Here is a 20,779-nt window from a genome sequence, read left to right as displayed (position 1 = left end):
AGGCCTCAACCTCACTTCAACTGTTGTTTATTGCTATTGCTTGAATTAATCCCTGCTGTCAGAGCTGTCCGAGAGATGCTCTCTGAAAGAAAGATCTGCAGAACATCACAAATGTCACATCCTGCTTTGATACGCTCGATTTTCTCTTCAGATTACTTTGCCTGGGATAGTAAAAAAAAAAATGTTTTCAAAAGAATAGGTGAATGATCAAGTTGCTAAATTATTTTTCTTTTATTAGACTCCCCCTTTCTCTTTCCCCTCTTCTTCTTCCATCACTGAGAATCTGATAAGAATTTTAAAGCTATCCAGTTACAAACTGGATCTCCCAAGAGCTATTCATTCATTAGTAATTATCCTAGTGTTACAGGAAGTAAACAGCTCATTGGAAGTGCATTTTGCATCCTGTTACATCACACTGTGCTGATCTTGCCAAAGGTACACTGTATTTCAAGGGGATACAGTGAAGATCATCAGATTTCAGCAGAGCCTGGGAGGTCCAAACAAGCCTGGAGAATAATTTGTTTAAAGGAGATCTATTATTAAAAAAAAGAAAAAGAAAGAAGAAATCTTCCACAAGTCCACGTAAAGTGATAGAATTTGTTCAAGATCAATAAAATGTTTGAGGTGATGATCATATTTCTGAATTTATATTTAAATTCCTGTCCTTTTATCTGTAAGGGAAACAATACCTTAGAGCTCATGAGTTAATCAGCATGTCCATTTTTTACAGATTAAAATAAAGCAATCCTAAAGAAAGTATGCATTTTGAAAAACAGACGCATTCATCTTTTTTTCAACATCCAGACAAGATGGGCAGCACATTAATCCAATTAATAAACAAATAAATAAATCAATAAAATAATTCTTTGTTAATCAGATCAGAGCGACATATGAATGGAATTCTGGAGTTATGCAAATTATAACACCTCAGCCTACAGGCGGATGGTATTATCAATTTTAATATTCTTTACCATGATACAAACTTTGTCCAACAACTTTTAAGACTCCCCCTCTCCTCTTAATGGTATTTAATGGTGTTTATTTTCTAAAGCAGACTTGGAATAGATCAACCTTCAAGAATACCATGGATTAGCAGTTGTACCCGATGAACAACATTGACCATTTGATATTTTTGGAATAACATAGGACATCCTTCATTCTTGGCCAACAAATATGGCACTATATTTAGAGAACTGCTGTTATTTTGTTGGATTGGAACTGGGAAGATTCAAGTCCTCCTACAGCCTGAAAGTTTATTAGACTTTGTGTCCTTCATGCTCCCCCTTTCAGCCCAACCTCTCACAAAAATTGGAGTATGGAATACTATATATGCCAGCTTGAGATCCTAGAAATATGTGTTGAATGAATAGATGATGATGATGATGATGATGATGATGATGATGATGAGGAGGAGGAGGAGGAGGAGGAGGAGGAGGAGGAGGATGATAACCATTCAGTCATATCCGATCCTTGGCAATTCTGTGGGCCAGGTCTCTCCACATCTTCCGATCTTGCACTACTTCTTTATATTGAATGAATAATGAGAATGAATAATTTTCTAAAAGAGAGTTCAGATTTGAGTTAGGAAATAAAAATACCCAGGATAATTTGTGGTTGAGAGTTATAGATATGCATCATGAAGAGGATAAACTTCAGAAATAATGTTGCCATCTGTGTGATTATCTTTTAAATTACATGTTTCTTATTTTGAAAATACTTAATTGATGACAAAGTATTTGACAGTGCTCGTTTGACTGCATTTTAAATACATACTATTAATTTGGAATATTTATCCTCTATTTCAAGAAAAAAAGGGCTCCAACAATAGAGTATATAAAAAGGCACCATCTGGAAACCTGAGGCTTTTATATCTTTCTGTTGGACCTCTTAGAAGCATCTGGATATTTGTTAATGGAAATAACAAATGAATATACTTTTAGACAGAGCCATTTTAATTCCACCCATAACCTCTAGATCAGGAGTCTCCAACCTTGGGAACTTTAAGCCTGGCGGACTTCAACTCCCAGAATTCCCCAGCCAGTTTTGAAGTTCGCCAGGCTTAAAGTTCCCAAGGTTGGAGACCCCTGATCTAGATTATGTTCATTTTCTGAGTGTAGTCCCTAAACAATTCCACTTGACTTTGTCTTTTAAGTGAGTTTTAGACTTCGTGGTATGTCTTCACCACTGGATTAAAAATTCACATTCTCTATTTTATTAACAAAACAAATGTGATGGTGATAATCCCACAACACAGCTAATCCTCTTTGAAACAAAACAATATTAGTTCCATAATAAATTGTCATATTTATTTAAAAATAAAAATCTCAAAGCAAAGACACTGGTACGTTTTCAACAGCTTAGACGGGACCTCGAATCTAAATCACACTAATAAGCGATGTAGGCCTTAGACTGCAATCAAAGAAGAGATTCTTTCCAGAATAATAATAGCAAAAAAATAAAGTGTTCAGGTTATATTTAAAAGAATTTAATAAAATGAATGACAAAAGTTACAAATGAATGTTTGGAGAACACCTTGGTTAAAATCTAAATTGAGTCACTTTTATGGTTAATTAGTTATATTCCTGGGATGCAATTTGCTCTGTTTGGGGGAAAAATGATTTATGAAATCATAACTAAAGTTTTATTAATTGATAATGATTCATTTTTTTAATCAGATGTTTTGCTGCAGCAGAACATAAAGCATGACAACTCTATTCACTACCAGCTGCTTTTTAGATGCATGTTGGGCAAGAACAACAAATATTAAAGGTACATAGTTGCATCCATTTGCTGATGTGCTAGTGATTGATCTACTTATCTGATCAGCTAGGAAACCTGAGTACCAAAGGCAGATAAAACTAGAAAAAGGAGGTGAAGGAGGAGGAAAAAGAGCATGTGATTTCTCTTTCAAAGAAACATATGGATGATTCATGCATTGTTCTGATAATGGGGTTTTCACAGAGATTCACAAATATACAGGTGTCTCAGAAAAAAATCCCCCACCAATACTTCAGTTCAGTGAGGGACAATATATTCCTTAGAATCTGACTGAGTGAAGAACCATGTGAATAAATGCGATTATACATGTCCTCTTACAAGAAACTTGGCTATAATCCTTAACTTGAGTAGAAGCTGCTTTTATTTAATTGTTTGTTTTTTAAGTCTAGCTACTCGTCTTAGATACTGCCCAGTCTCATGATTGGGAAATATGTAAATCAATTGCATATAAAAAACTATCTCCCCGAATATATACCATCAAGAACAACAAAATAATAATACTTGGAGGACAGATTGTCCTCCCGCTATCTAAATATTAAAACAATCAACGGTCTATTTATACAAGAATTTGGACACTCCTCTTTTCTCATCCAGAAATTCATAGTGTAATTGTTGACTCTGGTTCCTTTGGTATGTGCTGAAGTTCCAGCTATGTAGTTATTGGTGCTTCTTCAGCCTGGCACACTCCAGATATGTTTGGTTATATGTATGTCTTAGCTAGCATTTTAAGCTGTTGAAGTCCAACACAGGCGAAGGGCACCAAGTTGGGGGGGAAGGGTTACAAGAAATTCTTCTCTGCATGCCCTATTCCATGAATGGGATGCAGACTAAAAAGAAGTACGCCTTTAAAACTTCACCCCAAATAAAGAAATGCCAAAACTATTCTGAGCTGAACTTCTTGTAAATAGATTAATGATTTCCAGAAACAGAAAATGCCAGTGAGATAATCTTGTTTGCCTTGAGATCAACTTTCCACAAAGAAGTTACAATGATGTCAGATGGAAAGATAGAACAATGTCTTTCCAATACTTAACATTTAAGGAAGGTACAATTACTTGCTAGAGGGCATTCATGGGATGCAAGTCAACTTCAGAAAAGCTGGGGTGTAGTGGATAGATTTGTCTTCACCAAAAACATGTTAAAAAGAAAGAAGGCCAAATTACCATATACCTGTTGATTTGGTCTATCACATTCTTGTTTGGACATCTCTATAAAACTGCTACTTCTTCTCCACGCCCCTGTGACAGTAAATTATTGAGTGATGATTTATTAACCCCAGAGTTATCTTGAATTCATAGGCAGATCATTTGTGAATCCCAAGATGAACAGTCAGAGACTTCAGGACCATGTTCTGGTCCAAGAACTTTGAATTCAGCCCTTGTGAATCTTGCAGTTTTGTTCCTAACTTTGAATGCAACTCAAGAAAAAGAAGGTTACAAATGTGACTGGGGAATTCAGTGAACCAACACTGAATTCAGCATTGGTTAATTTGAGCCTGTAAACTGAAACAATTTTTGTCTGGGCTCTACCCTTACTTTTTGACATGCAACCCCACACGACATTCTCTGGCTTGAAAAAGATGTCAGTCCTGATCTAAAGTCGCCTTGCTCACTTTCCCATTCTTCATAAAACCTACTTCACAATTATTTTTCTTCTAAATCTGTGAAGTAAACCAAGTTAGAATTTGTGTAAACTGATAATAACAACAATAAAATATTCATTTAGCTACTACTAATTAATCAAATAGGTAATCTACCAATTTAGACTGTAATCACCCATCATGCAGCCTTAATCCTACACTGGGATTTCTGGGTGTAAAATATATTGAATTTATGCCCAAAAGTTTGTTACCTCTTCTGCAAACTTTTCCTTTGTTTTCTTGACTGCACATAAGTGATGCTGGCAGTGCTTCTGCAGAGCACATATGTAAACAAGAGCATAAACAAGGCATGGAAGAGGGTTTCCAAATTACCAAGGGTAGAGTAGCATCATGTTCCATTTTGTTATCATTCTCTAACCCTGCACATATGGTCATCTTCCATTCATCTAACAAATTCCAGGACCCCTAAGGGCTATTCTAATGCAATCAGTAGGAATACTATATCCAAAGCTAGACAAATCAAAGGACTGTCCAAAACTCAGGATAAATTACAGCTGTTATAAAGAAATCACCTTTTCACCTTGGCCCTCATATTCTTTTCAGTTTACTGTCATAACTCAATGAGACCAGCAACATTTGTCATTAATAAACTTGCTTGGATAAACAAGACTGATGGATTAACAAGTTACATGGAAAGAAATCTGAGAAAGTGAAAACCTGAAGACAGAAAGGATTAATCTGAAAGCTCTTTTCTGTGAAAGAAGATTTGATTATCTATATCTATCTATCTATCTATCTATCTATCTATCTATCTATCTATCTATCTATTTCTATTGCTCTATCAATCTAATTCTATTGATCTATCCGTCTATCTATCCGTCAATACATTTATCAAGTGTCCCCTATATATTTGGTACCTAGAATAGAAAGTCTACAGAGTTGGGGGAAATTAACAGTTTTCGACACTGTTTTCTTTCACTGATTTCTAATTGCACGCATCAGTGTTCTTGATAAGAATTGATATACTTTATTTCATTCTGGTTGCAGATTATGTACTACACACCATGAAATATATTGTCACATAAATTAGCTTGGTTTCTTAAAAAGGATCCTTCTTATTAGAACTGCATCATTCCACCAAAAAGCTCGGGGTGACAGAACAATAACCCCAAAGAAAGGCCAGAATATAGAAATAGCTCAAAGTTTCCCCAGCAAGGTTTCCAGATGGCATTAATTTGAACCCAATTGTCTCCCTTGTGCAAGACGAAAACTCCACACATTTTAGACCAGTGTTTTTCAACCTTGGAAACTTTAAGAGATATAGACTTCAACTCCCAGAATTCCCCAACCCGTGTGGGAAAGGAGGTCCACAGATCTTCAAGGATGAAAAACACTGCTCCAGATATTGAACTAATCCTACACACGAGGCTGTCCTAGCAGATGTTTGTGGAAGGGTTTCCAGAGCCTCGTTACACTTTTTATCTTTTCGGTTTGTGAACTATTGCACATGCAAGTGGAATACTGAACAACCTGTCCTGTCAACTTTTGCTTTCCACCTTTGTTCCACTCACAGACACTGAGACCTTGCGAAGGGGCTGAGGTAGGATATTATAAATGCATCAATCAAGAAAAAGAAGGAAGAAGCAGTGGTGGGTTTCAAAAAATTTTACTACCGGTTTTGTGGTTGTGGTTTGGTGGGTGTGGCATGGCTTAGTGGGCATTGCAGGGGAAGGATACTGTAAAATCTCCATTCCCACCCCACTCCAGGGGAAGGTTACTGCAAAATCCCCATTTCCTCCTGATCAGCTGGGACTCAGGAGGCAGAGAATAGATGGGGGCGGGGCCAGTTAGAATTTTTACTACCGGTTCTCTGAACTATTCAAAATTTCCGCTACCGGTTCTCCAGAACTGGTCAGAACCTACTGAAACCCACCTCTGGGAAGAAACAACTTGATGGGTAAACATTCTATGCAGAGTTACTGTACCCCAACAATACAGGGCCATGGCTCAAGTTCTTTTAAGTTAGCTTCAATGCAAGGCCATTTTTACTTGTATACCTTTAAATATTCAAACATGAACCATGCTCTTCGTGATACATACACTTTGAGAAACTCACTGCTCTTATAGCCTTGTCCATGGTATGTACAGAGATGTGCAGATTTTTGAAATGCAAGGTCATTTTAGGCATTTTCAAAAAAAGAAAATAAAAAAAAAAGTATTGTTCTTCTTCGTTTCAAAAGTAATTAAGTCAAAGAAGAAATCAGTAGAACTGGCCTTTGAAGTCTATCTGTATTACCAATCTGAATTTCAAAGGCCTAAGTTCATGCATATATATGTTTTCTACATTGCCTGAAGCACAGCCAGTGATGTGATAGTTCAATGAAATGGAGGCACCAGCCAGAATGTAACAGGTAATTTATCCCCAAATGCATCCCCCTGAGAACAGAAGTTAATCTGAGCCAGGACTCAGCCTGTTTTGAATGTCCAAGATCAGTCCTTGTTTATATGGAGGAATAAACCGAGGGCTTCTTTTAAGGTAGGACTGTGCAACCCTTTACTGTTCTCAGAAATTATATGTAAAGAGATGCATGTTAGTGAGTGAGCCTGATGCAGTCAATGTGGCCAGAGACATAGGCAGGGCTACCCATGCTTTTTACTCCTCTCCTTTCCTTCCTTCCTTCCTTCCTTCCTTCCTTCCTTCCTTCCTTCCTTCCTTCCTTCCTTCCTTCCTTCCTTCCTTCCTTCCCTCCCTCCCTCCCTCCCTCCCTCCCTCCTCCTTTTCATATTTTTGGCTGCCTATTAAAACCTTTTTCCAGAATATCCCTTAGGTGTGCTAAGGCAAGAAATCTGGGTCACCATACTTAGGTCCCTGCAAAGCCCTCCAAAGGCCTTTCCAAACCTGTGGTTCTTTCTCAGGTTCCTTCTGTATGTTTATTTATACAACTTTTCCTTCTGGCCTTTAGGAGTTAAGAAAGCGAATGATGAAATGAGGAGGAGGAAGAAGAGAAGAAGCTGTCACTTGTTTGGTTGTCAGGGCCTGACATGAAAGAAGGTGATGGCCACAGGAAAAGAGAATTGAAAACAGCAAAAGGAGAGGGTAAATAAGAGTTATTAAAAGTTTTCAGAATCTAGCATATTGCAAACTACTCCAAAGATCTCTGGGACATTCTCTTCTACCCATTATGATCCATGCATTGTTAAGGTATGGGTGGTTTTCTAGAATCCTCCTATCAACTAGGAACTAGAGAATAGATATCTTGTTGATTTTTAGAAGTTCTGGACTTCAGCTCCTGTCTGTCCCAGGTAATATGGCTGATGACAAGATGTTCCAGGAATTGTAGTACAAAATACCCTGAGGACATGAAATTGCTTGCTGTTGATTTACTATAATTAAATAGAATCTGCTACTTAGAATGGAAAAGAAAGCCAAGAAGGTTACAATTATTAATTGGTGCTATGCAACACGAGGCTACAACAGGAGGAAATGTAGAGGGAAATGAAATCAAATGCCAACTTTCCTCTAATTTCAAGGGGACAAAATGATAGGATTTGAATGTAGAAGTGGTGTCTGGTAAAACAGTGTGATTACTATGTATTTAGTGCAGCATATCTGAGAAAGCTCCGATCAGCAACTATGATTCTATGGAAGACATGGGGAATCGATTGCACCACTTACTCTACACTTGGGCAACAACACACACCAAATGTTTTCCCCTGGGAAAGCTGAACAGATTAGCATGAGGGTCTCAGAAAGCCATTGTGCTTATGGAAACTCTTTGCACATACAGAAGCCACTTGCCATTAAGAAAAGTGACTGGTCAAGGCAGTTAAATTTTTCCTCTGCTGGCTTCCAGATTTGAATAGGTTACCTAAGATAATTCACTTTGAACCTCAAGGCAAATATCTCCCTAGTGTGCAGGGACCTATTATTTAACATGCTATCAATGATTGATTTTTATGCCAGACTAAGCTAGAAGCAACATCTGAAATGTATTATTAATGCATTCATCTATTTTTTACATTTTTTTTCCTTTTCTATTTTTAAATGCATTAGCAAGCATGGATGGGTCTGTTTTACTGTCTAAGTAAATGCCCTCCCTCTCTTAATTTTCCTTTCAATGATCTTCTTTGGAGCATCCAGTTATTGTTACGCAAACCAACTTTGCACACCTTCTGTTCCTTTCTACACAATACCAGGTAGTCTCCAGTCTATTTGTCACTCCAGCTGCCACAACATAACTTTTGTGTTTTCCATCTAAGGCCTTGATAGCTAGCATTAACGTGGAACGAAATATCCCACTCCAGTGTTTTGGAAGCAGATTTTTCCTCATAAAACCTTTGATAGTTTAGCCATCTGCTCAGAGTAAAAGAGGCTCATAAAAGAGGCCCAAATAAGGTTAAAGGTCATTTGCTAGATGGGTCAAGGGGGGTGCTGGGAAGGGTTGGCTATAGTGGACTTTACTAAAAACTTGTCAGGAAGGTTTCTTTGACAAATTATGGCACATTCCACAGCTTTGGGGGGAAAGTATTTGATTACAGTTGGTTAGCATATTGTTGATATTTGCAAAGATTGAAAGAAAATGATTTCCCCCCTCCACTTCCTCTGGAGAAACATAAACATACCATTGCAAAATAATCACTAAAATGAAAAACTAGCACATGGGAAGGATTCTACTTTCCTGCATTTTATACAACATTTGGGCAAGTTATGTTATATAGAAGGTATATGGGGTATGACCTTTGAACCTAATCATTTTTTTCTACTCTCAGTAAATTAACATGTTTTTAGCAATTCCACCCTCCTTTTTTCCTTGGCTTTAACATTCCGTTCCTGTTATGCTCGTGTTTATCTAACACCATTTATTACTTTATTTGTAAGTATAATTAAGTGAAATGCTTATTACATTAGAATGAATTTCAGCCAGGAGTATACAACTGCAGATTTGCTATCCTACATCAAACTTATTTTAAAAATGGGGAAAAAGATTTTCCCAATGTTTAATTCTTCCTATACCATATGCGATGAGAAATTCTGTCACTAATCTAAGAGATTCATGTTATGATTGCAATGTTTTTATATTTGTTGAGGAAAACAAATAATTGAAATCAATGCAAATTACTTTTTTGAAAGTACTACATACTGCATTCCTACATGCGTAAACCTAGGGTAGAGTCTATATGGGCTGTGTATAGAACTCCAGACTTAGGAACCATAGTAAAAGACAATGAGTAAGTTTAGCACGCCAAAGAGAGGACCAAGGGGTGACATGATAATAGTTTACAAATTTCTTAAAGGTTGTCATGATTTAAACATTATTGGAAATGTGAGCAAGACATTTCTGATGTGTTGAAACTTAATGTGAGATGGTATTCTTGTTCACCTGTCTATTTCATGAAAACAGACTACAAAGAGAAAGAAGAACACTATATGTCAAGTGACATACTACACAGATGATGCTGATGTGAGAAATTCACCTAGGCAGAGGTGTCAAACTGGTGGCCCGCAGGCTGGATGAGTCACGCACAAACCATAACCACCCCAGCTCCGCGAATGGGAAAAATGTTGTGAAACGTCACATGACAGCAACGTGACATAGCAAGTTTGACACCCATGACCTAGTGGACCATCATGTGAATTATTTAGATTATGGCCTACTGGCACAAGATACATCACAAAAGATTGATAAATAGGTGTTTAAAGAAAGCTTGGCAAGCTTGATTGGGAGACTTTAAATTAAAATGAAAATTCTGAGGTAAGAAGTTCAGGAACTTGTGTACAGTAGAATATGGGAATTTTGCTGAAATGGGTCCTATCAATGCAAAAAGAAAAAAAAAACCTAAGTTCATAAAGTTCTCAGCTGTCATTGGTCAAGCACTAATATAGTACTCCAAGCATGGGAAATAAGATGCACTGGAGCACAATACAGAAGGCAAATATATTTTGATATGTGAACATATCTAATGGGATGAATTCCATACCTGGCATTTGGCAAATGGTAGATGCAATTTGTTCAAAAGGAGCGGAAGGAATAGAAAAGGAAGAGGAAGAATAACATTGGGTGTTAAAATGGGTGGAAATAAGTGGAGGAACAAATAAACATAATACTCCTGTTGGTGTCTATTATTGCCTGTTCAAACAGGAAGAACACATTGCATAACCTACAAACAAAAATGAAGTTGCATTGAGGGGACATTTTAATTACCCTGACATCTGTCAGTGACAGACTCTGCCGAGCATGGTCCTTCCATGAAATTCTTATTTGTCTTGCTAAAAATTATCCTTCTGAGGTGTGGGAACAAAGCAGAAAAGGATCTGTTAAACTTAATTTGCACTAATTAATGCAGAAAATTTAACTGATGAACTGGAAGTGGCAGGAACATTAGGGGAAAGTGACCATGTAATAATGGAGTTTTTGATTGCAATAGAAACTACAGCAGAGGGTAATCAAATATCTTGGACTTTAAATAAAATGTATTTTAATAAATTCAGAGGAATGATAAAGAGGATTCTATGGCTGGAGAAACTAAGAGAAAAGGGTGCTTGATGTAAATGAGTTTCTACAGAAGATATTAAAAAGTGTTGCAAACAGGGAAGAAGAAATGGAGGAGTGCATAAAAAGCCACTGTGGCTATACAAAAACAATCAAACAAATAAAATCAGTGAATATTTAAAATAATAAAAAGAACATGTATGACCAATGCAAGGATGGCTGGGTAGTAAATAAATAGTCAAATAACCTAGAATTGCATAACTGCAGCAGTTAAAGATGCTAAGCTTGTCAGCTGGAAAGCTGACAATCAGGGTTCGAGATCCGAGCACTGCACAATGCAGTGAGCTCCCATTACTTGCTCCAGCTCCTGCCCACCTAGCAGTTTGAAAGCACGCAGATGCAAATAGATAAATAGGTACCACTTCTGTGGGAAGGTAACATCATTCCATGCGCCTCGGCATATAGTCATGCTGGCCACATGACCACAGAAATGTCTTTGGACAACGCTGTCTCCCTCAGCTAAGAAACGGAGATGAGCACTGCCCCCTCAAATTGAACACGACTGGAGAGGGGAAACTTTTACCTTTAGAACTCATATATGGAGAGCAAAAACTTAGAATGAACTGATATATTAGCAGAGGATCTTAAGAATAACACAAAAGACTTCTTCAGAGAACATCAAGATTTAAGGAAAAGAAGCTAAGAAACTGCTTAGTAAAGTGCTATCCTGTAATACAGGAAAAGCTCACAGCTTTCCAATGAAAAAAGCATGTTCCATCAGGAGACAGTGATGGGCAAAATGTAAGACAGGATTGAAGCTTGAGACTGATGGAAATATAAGTATTGTTTTACTTCAAGTGAATGTCAAAGTACTTAAAAGTACTGAAAGGTAAGCTGATGGACTGGCTGAACCCTTATCCATTTTTTAATTTTTATTTTTTTAAAAGGTCAGCGTGAATGGAGGAGGGCTAATTATGCCTCTTCAAAAAGGAGAAAAATTCCAGGAAACAGAGATTTGCATCAATGGAGTGGCGTGGTGGCCTAGAGGTGGAGCTCTCACCTCACAATCAGGAGGCTGTGAGTTTAATTCTAGGTCGCGGTAGATATTCTCCCTCTGGGCACAAGAAGAAAATATCTGCTGCAAACTCTGCATAGGCATCAGGAAGGGCATCCAACCAGTAAAGGCTCAGTTGCCCTGATTCCACCCCAATGCAGGGTCGTTTAAAAAAAAAAATCTTGCATCAATATCTGGAAAAATTCTAGAGCAGATTTTAGAAAGTTTGTTAGCACCTTGAAAATAAGACAATAATTACCAGGAATCAGAATGAATGCATTAAGAATAAGTCTTGCAAGGGTAAAGTTATCATTTTTTAAATCAAGCCTTAATAGATAAGAAGGTATATTTATATTATATTATATTATATTATATTATATTATATTATATTATATTATATTATATTATTATATTATATTATATTATATTATATTATATTATATTATATTATATTATATTATATTATTATATTATTATATTATATTTATTATATTATTATATTATTATATTATATTATATTATATTATATTATATTATAGTATAGTATAGTATAGTATAGTATTGTATTGTATTGTATTGTATTGTATTGTATTGTATTGTATTGTATTGTATTATTATATTATATTACGATTTAATGGGATGCACTGCTTAGCCGCTGTGGGCTGGATGGCATGACAATTAAGGGAATGTATGACTTTTCTAGAAAACTGTACTCAAATAGTGTTCATAAAGAGCCTCAGTGGTGCAGCGGACTAAGTGCTGTTAAGTGCTAGCACTTAGCTGCCAGCTGCCTGCAATTAGTGCGAGTTCAAATCTCACCAGGCTCAAGGTTGACTCAGCCTTCCATCCTTTCGAGGTAGGTAAATTGAGAACCCAGATTGTGGAGGCAATAAGCCAGCTTTGTATAGAACAATACCGCTGGGTGGGGGGGGGGCGAAAGCCCTAATAAGCAGGTATATACATAAAAGTATGCAGGCTATTGCTATAATGCATTGTAAGCCGCCCTGAGTCTACGGAGAAGGGCGGCATATAAATTGGACAAATAAATAAATAAATAAATAAATAAATAAATAAATAAATAAATAAATAAATAAATAAATAAATAAATAAATGGTTCCTCATAAAATTGGAAAGATGTATTCAGAAGGATGGTAGGAGGATGATACCTAAGTCCTCTATTTGTCAATATTTTTATTCATGACTTTCACGAGAAATTACAGAATCATAGATTATAAGGGTTGGAATTGAGTTTTGAGATCATTTTGTCCATTCCGCAGGGCAGGAATCCACTATTAAGACAAAATGGAGAAAACACTTATCATATGTGTAAAGGACATACCATGGAAGACCAAAACACAACTGAAAACAACATTATATGTACTAATAGAAGAGAATATGTGTAGCTCAGAGTTGACCTGTGGAGTCCTTGGTGCACTGAAGAAGTTACTTAGTTGGGTAACAAAATGTCTGCAAGCAAACAAACAACCTCGGAGAGCACTAAGGACTCTAATGTTCTTATGTTTCAGAAATGGTTTGAAAGTAACCACATGACATTTAACACAGGACAGAGTTCCTCACATAGATAAAATGAATTGCCCAGTAATAATATTTAAGATATCTGGCTTGTAAGACTACTTGTGAAAAATATCTTGAAATAATAATTGACAGCAAACTGAGTATGAATCAGCTATATGTGGTGGCTGCAAAAAGTGGCTTTATCTACAAAATATAATTTCCAAGTAACAAGAGGTAATTAACTTCAGGATTGGATATTTGAGAGACTGCCAGTTTCTGGGTGTTTTTGCCCATCTAGTCAAGCTGAACATGCTTCAGGTGTCATTATTTAAGCAGTGTCATATACACTGCTTACTTTCTGCTTACTACATACTTTATACATACATACATACATACATACATACATACATACATACATACATACATACTCTGTTGTGGTTCCTGTTTTTTGGAATAATATGCCCCCAGAAATCTGGATAGCTCCTACTCTGATAATGATCAGGAAGCTATTAAAGACCTGGATGTTAGAATAGAAACCAGGAGACAGTGAGTTCTAGCCCTGCCTTATGCATGAAACCAGCTGGGTGACTTTGGGCCAGTCACCCTCTCTTCCACTGTCTCTTATATATGATTATATATATAATTTTTATTGAGAACAAAAAAATCAGGATTAAAAACTATGGAAATGTAAAAAAAAAAATAGAAGAAAGAAAAAGATATGAAAAGATAAAATAAAACATAAAAACAGTACAAATCAAGGAAGGGGGGGGAAAGAATGAGAAAGAAAAAGGGAAATATTTAAAGAATTGACATCCAATCTTCTTTATATCAGTAACAAGCTTGGTTATTACTGTTTTCACCTTTCCAAATTGCATATCATGGTTCTCTTCTTCCCAGAAACAACCTTTTTTTAAATCATGAGATCATCAATTCATTTTGTCCATTTTCAGCAAGAGTTTCTTGAAGGATTTTCAGTCTTTTATAAAATTAATTACAGTACTGCAGCAGTACCCTAGAAACAATAAGGAGTTTCAGTGTAGAGCCTTCTATGGTTCAAAATGGCTTAATCTTAAAGTAAATTGACCTTTAATCTCAATGAGTGCGTGTCTACATGTATATATCTATATCTTTCTCGTTCTGTCCTCCTAAGGCATTTGACTTAGTGAAATATCTTCATGCAGTAAATTCCATAGGTTAATAATATACTCAGTGAAAGATTATTTATTTTCGTCCATTTTAATGTTGACTGTCTTTCAAACTGATTTTTTTTCCTCTTGGCTTTTTATTTTTTTGGTGATATTAAAAAGTTTGAATGCCTGACTAGGTGGCTCAGTGGCTAAGACACTGAGCTTGTCGATCAGAAAGGTCGGTAGTTCAACAGTTCAAATCCCTAGTACAGGTCTCCTGCGTGAGCAGGGGGTTTGACTAGATGACCTCCAAAGTCTCTTCCAACTCTGTTACTGTTATTATACTGTTATTAATTATTTGTCTAATGTCCTGTGTCTGAGTTCAAGGACAATATGTGAAAAAGCTCTTTCTAGGGCTTCACATTGCTAGCTATTATAAAGTTTATTTCATTAGGACATACTTAAATTATATCAAATATCAGATGTGACATTTATTAACACCTATTATTAAACCCTTTGGCAAATGGGTTTATATGTGTTATATAAAACAAAAGATACAAGGGAAAAATACATTTCATAGTGAATTCGCTCTAAATTGGCAAATTTCTCATGGGAAAAACAACAATGAAAATGCATATTTTTCCCTGTAATTTGTTGTACCATAATCAATAGAAAAAGATTCAACCTGTTTTATATTCAGTTTCTGAAAACCTTCATTAAATTTAACTAATTAGCTGATTGACACTGAGCCTCCTGCACAATTTGGCATTCTATACTTTTAATCTCTGCTTACTATTTTTCTTTTTAAAAACATTCTATTCACTTAAGCCAGTGCTTTACCTATTCTGGTAAAATAAAAGGAATTTACAAGTGTTAAACTTAACTGCATTTTGTTCTTTATTACAGTAATATCAAGGGATATCCTTCAAAGAGAATGAGCTTTGCTCATTGACTTGCATAGGCTGAAGTATTTTATAAACTCAGAAACAAATGGTATTACAGTAGAGTCAGACCATTCATTTATTTCTCTAACCATTGTAATCTATGTCAGACTCTTAGTCATACACAGCAGGATAATGCAGTTTAAAACATTCCTGTTATAAATCATTAAAACATCTGCAGTAATAACACATCCCAAACCAAAACCAATGTCAAAATATGGAGCCAACATACCAACAATCAGCATGATAAGGCTTATCCATCCATCCATCCTCTCCAAAGGAGCTCCATCTTTAAACATTCACTCATTCAGCTGTAAGCGCAGTGTTGAAAAGCAGGATATGCAGGGGTGTGGGCTTCAAAAATTTTAGCAAGGGGTTCTCTGCCCAGTTGCTGGGTGGGTGTGGCCATGGCCATCAGCCTCCTGCACCATGGCGGGGGGGGGGGCATTTTTGACCTCCTTGAACTCTGGAGGCTTTTCTCAAGCCTCTGGGAGGGCGAAAACGGCCTCCTCAGGCTCCGGAGGCCCTCTGGAGGCCGGAAATGGGCCCGGTTTCCTGCCTTCCTGAACTTCCGGTAGGCCCATTTTTTGCCCTCCCCAAGCCTCCGTGTACACCCTGCACTTACCTGCATCCAAAATGGGCCACATGAGGACTCCTGGGAGGGCTGGGGCAGGGTGGGTGGGGCCAGCCAGGAGTGGGATTTGGGAGTTCTCTGAACTGCTCAGAATCTTAGCTAGAGGTTCTCCCGAACCCCTGAGAACCCCCAGCTGCCCACCCCTGAGGATATGCAACGCATTTGAAAGAAGTCAACGAGACACAGCTGCTTTAATGAGTAATAAAGAGGTGCTTTCTTCATCTTTGCACTGCTTTCAAAAATTTTGCCTGATCCTACTGAAAAGCAAAGTGATGAAAAAACAGGTGATCAAAAACTCAAGTAGAATTCTTCTTTTTCCCTCCCGATTGTGGCATAATCCCTAGAACATATGCAGGTAGTCCTTGACTTATGACCATTGAGCCCGAAATTTCTGTTGTTAAAGGAGTCATTTGTTAAGTGAGTTTTGCCCCATTTTACAACCTTTCTTGCCACAGTTGTTAGATGAATCACTGTAGTTGATAAGTTAGTACCCGGTTGTTAAATAAATCTGGTTTCCCTGTTGACTTTGCTTGTCAGGATGTTGCAAAAGGGAATCACATGACTTTGAGGCACAGCAACGGTTATATATATGAACCAGTTGCCAAGCATCTGAATTTGGATCACATGATCATGGGGATGCTGTGAAGGTCATAACTATGAAAAATTGTCAAAAGTCATATTTTTCAGTGCCGTTGTACCTTTGAACGGTCACTAAATGAACTGTTGTAAGTCGAGGACTACCTGTACTGTAATTCTCATTACTAGAGGAAAAAGATCAGAGGCTATCTCCTTGAGCCCACTGCTCCTATTCCTTCACAGTTGATGTGGCTTTTACAAGAAATAAAACAACAGAGGGGACATTAGTTACCAGTTAAGTCGACACATTGCATTTACCTTCTTCTTCTTCTTCTTTTTTTTTTTTGGCATTTTTTTATTCTTTAGCTCAGCTGTTGTTCTTAAGATTTCCACTTTTCTGTAAAGTTAAAAATAGAAAGGGTGATGGTGGGATGTCCTGTGCCAATCCATCTCTATTCATTACACGTGAAGCATGGTGAATTAGCTCATTTTGTCATCTATGGAATACTAGTAGGGCTTTGCTATTTTGCTCACTCGATCCGATTTGTAGGCGCTTATTCCTGCACTTCTGACCTCTGGATTGGATGATTGGAATTCTTTGCTGACAGCTCTTCCTGATAAGGAATTGCATAGGATTCCCTTAGCCCAGCATGCACTGGGGCCTTTTGTGGCACAGGTCTTTGGAAGATACATGGCCAGCCCTCACTGTGACCTTTTCATAAATACCATCAGGCCCATGAAACCATCACAACATGTTATCCCCACTTTTTTTTAAAAAAACACTGAAGATACAGTTGCATGCAGAGATTCTCAGGGTGCAATCTGTCAATTTGGTGTGACCGAGTTAAGGTGGAAGCAGCTGGGTCACAAGCATCATTTAAGTTTTTTTGGGTCTTAAAATCTGATTCTGAATAGTTTGATTAAAAAAAAATGCTTTCCCACTGTCTTTAGCAGATGTGGCATCTCTTCTCTAAAATGCTGAGATTCATTAGTAACAATTTTATAGAAATGGTGAGGATCTTCTAAAGATGACATTTTAATCCTTTGTTTTTAAACCATTTGATCTCTGTATGTGTGTGTGTGTGTGTGTGTATTTGAGAATGTGTTGTTTTATTCATTTAATTGGTTTCTGTGGGTTTTGTCTGTTTATTTATTTGTATTCTGCCTTTTAATTATTTTTTACAATTAACGCAAGGTGGCAAACTTCTCCAGCACATGTTCCTCCTCTTATTTTACCCACAAAAATAACCTTGTGATGTGGGTTGGGCTGAGAGAGAGTAACTGGCCCAAAGTTACCCGTAGTCACTTTCATGGCTAAGACGGAACTTGAACTCATGGTCATCTGCTTTCTAGCCTGGTACCTTAACCACTAGACCAGTGTTTCTCAACCTTGGAAGCTTAAAGATGGGTGGACTTCAACTCCCAGAATCCCCCAGCCAGCAGCGCTGGCTGGGGAATTCTGGGAGTTGAAGTCCACCCATCTTTAAGCTTCCAAGGTTGAGAAACACTGTACTAGACCAAACCAGCTATCTTCTGTCTGTCCGTCCATCCATCCATCCATCCACCTTAAAAGTCTTTTTTAAAAGGAGGAGACATGCATATTTAAAATAAATCAATCTATTGATAAATGAACATGAGAATATATAAATAACAGAAATGTAACGTTGTGTAAACCATACTCAACAATGTTAGTTTATAAGTAATACAGTCTGGTGAAACGCCACTGGTAATGCCACCTTAAATCCACCTCTTCCCCTCTCCCATTTAATTGATGCAGTCCTGCAATCCCAGATAGCAATCCTCCCCAACTGTTTTGAACTATAATTCTCATAACCATACATCTCCGAGGGAGATGGGCAATTAAGAAATACGAAATATGAATAAATAAACAAATAAACTCAGGAGTCATGCTCACTGATAAATGGGAAACTTTGGTCTTACATTTCTGGACAGTATTGAAGACTCCTAGAAGTGTGTTTTGGTGGATATCCTCCCTGATTTTTCCATTGAGTTTGAACATGAAGTGTGGAATTCTCATAAAGTGGAAGTCCCTAAAGATGCATTTACATATCTGAAAAAGAGGAACATAAATGCACCAGATTGTGTTCCTATTTTCTTCATTAATTTTCTCATTTCTTTCTCTCCCCCCCACCCCCCCCACCCCTCTCTTGTAACAGCTTTCTTCAACCTGGTGCTTTCCAAATCCCATTAGCTGTAACATCCATGGCCCTCCACAGACTAATAGTGGTATGAACATAATAGCACCCTGGGTGGCATACTGCCAATGATATCATTGTCCATCCCAGATGTTGATTGAATTGGTAGTACACTACCCTACTTTATACTGCTTCAATAACACAGCAGAAGGTTAGTATCTTTCTTCCATTAATATCATTGTGTTCAATAAATCAGTTTCATGAACTTCTAAGTGCTTGAAAATAACCATGTGGATCCAAAACCAATGATTCAAGATTTTTATTCCATTCAAGTACTATTGAGAACAGGAAAGCTAATTTCAAAGTGCAGTAAAAGATCTAAAAACTGGGATTATTTAAATCATTCATTTTGGGGGAGTGAGTATATGAATGTGATTTCCTGGAAACGGGACGCTCAAAGGGATTTAAGAACAGAAACTTTATGATTCTTTTTCCAGGGTTATGAGTACATAAAACAATGGGTACTTCTGGAGAACAGAACCTTTGGGATTCGCCTTTTCACACATTTCTGCATCACCCCTTGACCTTGTGGTATTTGTTCCCTGTATGTCAACATTACGCCATCTATTTCAAAATGAAAAGTAGAAAATAATCATCTGCCATTATCACCAGCTGTTTACAGTCTACAAACCAGCCACACATACCAGCAACAATTTCTGTGAAACACATTGAATGTTTCAATCCCAGGTGACCTGATGGGGTTTCAATTTTTTGATTCCCTTTGGAAAGCAACCTGGGGGCTTTAAGACTAAAAGTTGTGAGTAGTAGTGTATCTGCCCATGTTTTAGATGGAATCATTGTGATTCTATGATATCTAAATGGCATGGATTCCACATGGATGCTCATGTGCAGCCAACCAGGGACTATAAACATGTTGGAGTTGCACATCAAAGAGCACATACTGTTTCTGAAGGTGATAGAGAGGCAGAGAGGCAGGACTCAAGAGGGTTGCAGGCGCTGCGCCTGTGAAAATATGCCCAAAAAAATTCTACAGATAAGGCATGCACATTTGATCCCACTTCTGCATCATACGTATTTTTCCCCATGAATCATGTTCTAATTTTGAACTACTGTATAGGAGCACTCCCCTCTTTCCCCCTGTATGACTCAGTGGCTAAGCAGGGCAATCATTAAGTGAGGTCTATCTGTATATGCATTAGAAAGGGAGGCGGTGGCTCAGTGGCTAAAACACTGAGCTTGTTGATCGAAAGGTCAGCAGTTCAGCGGTTCGAATCCCTAGTGTCGCGTAACAGGGTGAGCTCCCATTACTTGTCCCAGGTTCTGCCAACGTAGCAGTTCGAAAGCACGTAAAAAAGGCAAGTAGAAAAATAGGGACCACCTTTGGTGGGAAGGTAACAGCATTCCGTGCACCTTTGGCATTTAGTCATGCAGGCCACATGACCACAGAGACGTCTTCAGACAGCGCTCGCTCTTCGGCTTTGAAACAGAGATGAGCATCGCCCTCTAGAGTCAGGAACGACTATTCTTTACCTTTTAAAGAAGCTCTGATAAAGAGTGTGGGACTTTACCCTGATTTGGGGGTATAGAGCTAGAGGACTCAAAGAATGACACTGATGCTCTAAGCAATGGATATCCAACCTTTTGGCTTGCCTGGGCTGCATTGAGTGAAAACGAATTGTCTTGGGCAGTATATAAAATGAATAATATAGTTCATGTACATAAATCACACAATAATGTTAAACGTTTTCAATCTTGTGGGGCTGCATTACTAAGGTGTCCAGGGCTGCGTACAGCCTTTAGGCCAAGGGTTGGATAAACCTGCTCTAAAACTTATCAAGTCTTAAGACACCCATTTTGCCTTTAAAGCCCTGCCCAAATTGAGAGGG

The 20,779-nt window shown here is 37.6% G+C and overlaps 1 long non-coding RNA gene across 3 annotated transcripts in view; it reads right to left on the bottom strand.

The window, feature by feature from the left end:
* Positions 1–941: 941 nt before the first annotated feature.
* The window catches only part of LOC117674838 (uncharacterized), a 32,358-nt gene continuing 12,520 nt past the window's right edge, over positions 942–20,779 (bottom strand). Inside the window, exons 2-4 of one of the 3 annotated variants that reach the window (XR_004594005.2) lie at positions 18,658–18,787; positions 17,009–17,113; positions 942–1,558 (exon numbers count right to left, since the gene is read on the bottom strand). This is a non-coding gene — a long non-coding RNA (uncharacterized LOC117674838). Of the gene's footprint in view, positions 1,559–12,909; positions 13,213–17,008; positions 17,114–18,657; positions 18,788–20,779 lie in introns of those variants that run through there. The other 2 variants (XR_009622061.2, XR_015732979.1) reach the window with 2 other exon arrangements.

The sequence above is a fragment of the Pantherophis guttatus genome, chromosome 3 (assembly GCF_059756535.1).
Source record: "Pantherophis guttatus breed Tessera chromosome 3, ASM5975653v1, whole genome shotgun sequence".
NCBI lineage: Eukaryota > Metazoa > Chordata > Lepidosauria > Squamata > Colubridae > Pantherophis > Pantherophis guttatus.
This window is presented reverse-complemented; position numbering and strand designations above follow the sequence as displayed.